General features: G+C 34.0%; 1 pseudogene; it reads left to right on the forward strand.

Annotated features, from left to right (window-relative positions):
• Positions 1-5,722: 5,722 nt before the first annotated feature.
• On the forward strand, positions 5,723-6,038 carry LOC110212150 (small ribosomal subunit protein eS21 pseudogene; annotated as a pseudogene).
• The last annotated feature ends 409 nt before the right edge of the window (positions 6,039-6,447 follow it).

Raw genomic sequence — 6,447 nt, forward strand, 5'->3', positions numbered from 1 at the left:
TACTAATAAAATTACTGAATGATTACTTTATAGAGCTAGAAGAAATAATAACAAAATTTATCTGGTAGAATAGGTCAAGAATCTAAAGGAAAATAATGAAAAAAGTGGGAAGGAAAGAACTAAACTGCAAAGCAATCATCATGAAAACAATTTGGTTCTGGTCAAAGAGTAGACAATCAGTGGAACAGATTATGTGTACAACATATCAAAGAAAAAGAAACTGAGCGTATTTGATAAAGATCTCAGCTTCTAAGGTAAAGACTCACTACTTGTCAAAAATTGTTGGGGAAAATGAGCAGTAGTCTGGCAGAAAGTAGGTTTAGACTGCCCCTCAGTAAATGTACCAAATTAAGTCCCAAAAGTATACGTGATCTTCATATACAAATCATATTACATATATAGTTTTAATTTTAGTACAGAAGAATTTACCAGTTATATGTGTGCATAGAGAAATGATATAGAATCATTGAAGATAAAGTGGAGAATTTTGATTGCATACTATATAAAAATTTTTACATAAAGGAATGCATCTATTATTAGAAAGGAAGTAGTTAACTAGGAGAAAAAATGGTCTTTCCAGTAAGTTTATCTGATAAAGGCATCTTTCCAGAGATATAAAGAGCTGATTCAAATTTATAAGAACAAGAATCATTCTCCAATTGATAAATGTTCAAAGATTATGAACAGACAGTTCTCAAGAAAGAAATAAAATCTATCTATAACCATACAGGGAAAAAAAAGCTCCAGATGACTAGAGAAATGGATATCAAAGCAATTCTGAAATTTACACTCATCACATTAAAATCTAAAAATAAGGAAAATGACATATTGGATGAGACTATGGGAAAACAGGACCCATATTGATGCACAATGGTTAGAGCTATGAATTGGTACAGCCATCCTGAGAAACAATTTGGAACTATGCCCCCAAAGTCACATAACTATGCATATCCTCTGACCTAGGCCTATACCCCCTAAGAGATAAAAAAAAATAAAATATTTATAGCAGCTCTTTTTTGAAGTGGCAAAGAATTGAAATATAAAGATTCACATAAAAATTTTGAATTGCTGAAAAAAGTGTAGTATATGAAAGTGATAAAATATTGTTGTTCTATATTAAGAAATGAAGAAATAGCTTTGGAGACACCTGGGGAAATCTGGGTAAACTGATGCAGAGTGAATTTAGCGAACTTGGAGAACAATTTAAACTATAACATCAATGTTGTGAGATTAAACAATTTTGAAAGACTTAATAATTCTGGCCTATTCACTGATCAACTATTGTTTTGAAGGATCAATGATAAAAAGTACTATGTAGGGAGAAGTGGTAGATAAATAGGCAGAATAAGACATATATATATATATATATTTGTGTCCATGAATGAATGAAATATTTATTGAATACTTTAAGTGCAAAATACTGTGTTAGCTCTGGGATATAAACAGTAGAATGTAACAGTCCTTTCAAGGAGCTCACATTCTAATTTGGGATCAAATATGGAATGTTTCAGCTGTAAGTCATATGGAAAGGTGTTATGATACTTAGAGTGCAGTGGAAAAACAGATGGTAATGCCTCTTCTTTGATATAATTTTCATTGATAAACTCTTCTCATTTTCTGATGTTGAAACATTTGACAGTGCCACGGACTGTGGTGATAAGAACACTCTTTGGTGAGTTTTCAATATATGTGGCTATAGCACCTGTAGAAGCAATGGCCAGGCTACATAGGGGTTGTTTTCCAAGATGATGGCTGTAGGAAGTAGGCTGGAAGCATTGCTATATATATACAAGAGCAAGATAAGAATTTATTTGACTTGGGGCAGCTAGGTGGCCCAGCAGATAAAGCACCGGCTCTGGATTCAGGAGGACCTGAATTCAAGTCTGGCCTCAGACATATAACGCTTACTAGCTTACTAGCTGTGTGACCCTGGGCAAGTCACTTAACCCCATTGTCCAGCTAATAAATAAATAAATAAATAAATGAATGAATAAATAAATAAATAAATAGATAGATAAATAATAAATAAATAAATAAATAAAAAGAATTTATTTAACTTGACTATATTCATTTGTTACAAGGACATTTTTTTTGAACACTGTTCTTTGGGGAGTAGGGGGAAGGAGGGGTGAGAATAATAAATTCTTGATAACTGAAAAAGAAAATAAAAAAATATGAATGCTATTCAAAGTGAGATAATTTAGCATAAAGTCACCATGTGTCTAATCCATCCTGCTTTCTTTTTTTTTTCTTTTGATTGTCCAGTTAAGAAAAGACAAACTAAGTACTGCTTATTCTTCTATATTGACTGACTCAGTCTACTTTCATCACTGGTAGGAACAGGTGGAAAGGAAGAGGGAAAGTAGTCATGAGAGGAAAGATGTGTAGTTACCCACATTATAATCCTAGTGTCCTTAAGTGCTCTTCTACTCCATATATCTTCCACCAAATTGTACCTAAGCTAAAAAATTCACCCTATACCCACGGGTATTTTGCCCTCTCCTATTATGAAAACCTATGAGGGAAAGGGTTGCAATCTATGTTTGAAAATAAATAAAATAAATTAATTAAAATTAAGAGAAGTGCAGTCAATCAAACATATGGGGCTCAATTTAATAGACATTTCTCCAGTATTTTTGGTGTCTCCCAAACTAGCAGTTCAAAGGTTCATGAGGACATAGGAAAGGACTCTAAAGATCTAAGTATCTCATTTTATGGATGAGAGAAAACAGAAACCTGGAACAGTTAAATGTATTGTATAAGGTCACATACACAATAAGTAGGTAGTCAAGGAATCAAATCTAGGTATTTTGACTCTGGATGCAACATTCTCACATGACACCCTACTGCCTGAATTAATTTGCCCTCCTTCCCTTGGTTCCATTTCTTCCTCCTTTCCTTCCTTTTCTCATTTTTCTGCTTCTTTGTATTTCTTTTTATCTCCCTATTAATTGATTCATTTATTGAATTCACTCATTCAAAAATGTATACATTTATTCAACGAGTGTTGATTGAGCACATATATACACATATGTGTGTGCTTGCTCTCTCTCATATATACACATACATATGCATATGTAATGTATATATACATATCTTATATTTAGTGCTGTAGAGAATACAAAGTATGAGACATGGTCCTTGCCCTCTAGTAACACAATCACTACTGATTTCCTTCACAGGGCATCAAATGGCACAATCTGAACAGTTTGTAAAATGAATGTAGGGAATATAGTTTTGCTACTTCTAATCCTAGAGTTAAGAACATACTAAAGATTGCTGCAGTATCTTATCTACAAAAGAATGAGAAAGCAAATTTTGGAGTTTAGGAATAGAATCAGAATATTAATTAAATATTCTGATTTGTGATAAAACACTTTAAAGACCCACATAGCAACAAATCAGCTAAATTGATACTTTATCTTTCTATAATATCTACTGCTGAAACTTCAATAAACAAGATTATTTTAATTATTGTGTCCTTTTTAGAAGAGTACATATTCACCAGGTAATGATACATGTGTAGCTCAATGGCATTTGAAAATCTCAGTCTAATTATTCATTAAAGTCTGTGGTATAGTCTTTGAATTTATCTGCATGTGTGAGAAAAATAAATCAGAGGAATGTAATTATGAGAAAACACTTTCAAAATAGAGGATATCAATTGCCTTTTTTTAAAAAGAAGGCTATGTTCAAAGGCATATTTATAGGAATCAAGTAAAAGATCACAGATTGTTGTCTGTTTCATGTCTATTGCATGAAGGGATCAAATTATGCCTCTTTTTGGTTCTGGGATGAGGAAGATTCCAATTTACTCCATAAGATTGTTGAGAAGAGGCAATGAGAGAAGATGGAGAATCAATTTATTTGCAAGTTAAATTCCTGGAAATACTTAAGACCCAGAGGGAAGTATGTGTGATGCTTTTCAGATCACCTTCTAACAGCTTACATCAGCATAAGCTGGAAACCATCATGACTTGAATTTTAAGAAGGCATACTAAATAAAAATGGTCTGATATAAATAAAATTATATAGGAGATGTTTCCATTCAATGCATATATGAAAAATTATGCAGTTGCAGAAGGAGAACAATCTGTTCAGGGAAGATGAAAATAATCTTGCTGGTGTAGAAAAGTTCATCCCCAGCATTGCCTAGGTTTTCATTCACTGGGTTAGAAAAGAAGTGCAGGGAAATGCCTAAAGAAATGGTAGTCTGTAAATATAATGGAGAAGTACGGCACCATTAGAAATGAATTCAAGACAGTTGCAAAAACTAATGCAAAGTTAGTATAGACCAAAAAACAAAACAAAAACAGTTTATGCACTATTCACAATAATGTAAAAGAAAACAACATTGAATGACATAAGCTCTCTAATCAATGCAGTGATTATTATTGAACTAAGAAGACGTATGGTAAAGTCTATAGTCAAAAAAGTGAAATATAAGTATGGAATACAGAGTAAACTACTAAACATGGGCAATGTGATTTTTTTTGCCTGATTTTACTCATTTATTATAAGTAAAGGTTGGTTGGAGAAGGAAAACAGATTGGAAAGTGACAACATAAAAATCAATAAAATATATTTAAATTTAAAAAACTGGAATTATATAGCAAGATGTGCTCTGGGCTCACTCTCCCAAAGTAAGAATTGCTACATTTCCCTCTCAGGATTTGTTCTATCCTAGGTATAATCATATCTTCTTGACTGGCTTGAGCTCTTACTAATTTTGTTTCCCACACTGTTAACCACTAGTGACTAGCACCCCATTTCAATTTAACTGTTTAATATTAATTAACTTTTAACAAGGACTATTTATACTGAAGATGCAAAAAGTATAAATATTTTCCCCCAAATTACAAAAGGCACACTCTCCATCATCCCACTTCAGTTTCTGGGGAGATTGGGTTCACATTTAGTTCAGTTTCTCCATAACATTGGTGCCACCAAGTTCATTTTAAGATACAGAATTATGTTCAGATAAGATAACAAGTGACTACTGCTGGGCTGAGTACAAGCACTTTTCTTGAAAGTCACTTCTTGTAAAGGGAAAAGGGCCTATTGGTACAAAAATATTTTATGACAGCTCTTTCTGTGGTGACAAAGAATTGGAAATTAAGGGGATGTCCATTCATTGAGGAATGGATGAACAAGTTGTGGTGTATGGATTTAATGGAATACAATTGTGCTATAAGAAATGATGAGCTGGTGGACTTCAGAAAAACCTGAACTTACATGATGCAAAGTGAAATGAGCCGAACCAGATCGTTGTACACAGTAACAGCAACATTGTTCATTGATCAGTTATTAATAACTTAGCTTTTCTCAGGAATACAATGATCCAAGACAATTCCAAAGGACTCATCATAGAAAATACTGTCCACATCCAGAGAAAGAACTGATGTAGACTGAATGCAGGTTGAAGCATACAATTTTCACTTTCTTTATTTTTCTTTTTGGTTTTTTCCCCCTTTTGATCTGTTTCTCCTCTCACAACATGACTAATACGGAAATATTTTCCATGATTGCATCTATATATGTCAAATTGCTCGCCATTTTAAAGAAGGGAGACAGGCAGAAAATTTGGAGCTCAAATTGTCTTAAAAGGATGTTTAAAATTGTCTTTACATGTAATCAGAAAAAAAATCTTAAAAAAAACTCACTTCTACTCCCTTTTCTCTTCCACACTTTTGCTTTTGCACTCTGCCCCTCAGCCTCCAACATGCAGAATGACGCCCAAGAGTTCATGGATCTATATGTGCTGTGGAAATGCTCTGCAAGAGACAGGATCATCAGGGCCAAGGACCATGCATCCATCCAAACGAATGTGGCCAAGGTTGACCAGGTCACAGGCAGATTCAATGGCCAGTTTAAAACTTATGCAATTTTTGGAGCAATTTGTAGAATGGGAGAATCTGATGACTCTCCTCTACAGCTGGCAAAAAGTGATGGTATCATTTCAAAGAACTTCTAATTGAAGAAATCATGTAGAAAATGTCTTAATAAATTAGAAAAACAGAAAATAAAAAAAAACTCACTTCTTGCTCCTTAGAGTATCAATACTGGCCTGGCTATGATACCTTTCATGGGCTCAGACTCCCAGACTTCATAGCCTCACTGATTTTGAAAACCCGCAAGGTCAGGGTCTCCTCCACCTAAAACAGAACAGATCAAAGAGTGAGGAAAAATGAGCCATGGCTGTGTTCACAGGGCACATACACCACGGTATCAGAGGACAGAAAGTCAAAGGCTTTTCCCCTTATAACATTATCTTTCACTGGACACTGTCAGAGAAGGATTGAAACCATGGTAGTTTAACAGAATAGCAAAATGTCAGAGGTGATTCCTTTTTGCATGCATCTGCAGCCAGAGAACTTGTTCACCATGTTTTCAGCCAAACAAAGCCTACCATAGAATGCCTACTAATGTGCCCCTCCAAGATAACTT

The sequence above is a fragment of the Phascolarctos cinereus genome, unplaced genomic scaffold (assembly GCF_003287225.1).
Source record: "Phascolarctos cinereus isolate Bilbo 61053 unplaced genomic scaffold, phaCin_HiC Scaffold_5;HRSCAF=322, whole genome shotgun sequence".
In the NCBI taxonomy this organism is placed as follows: domain Eukaryota; kingdom Metazoa; phylum Chordata; class Mammalia; order Diprotodontia; family Phascolarctidae; genus Phascolarctos; species Phascolarctos cinereus.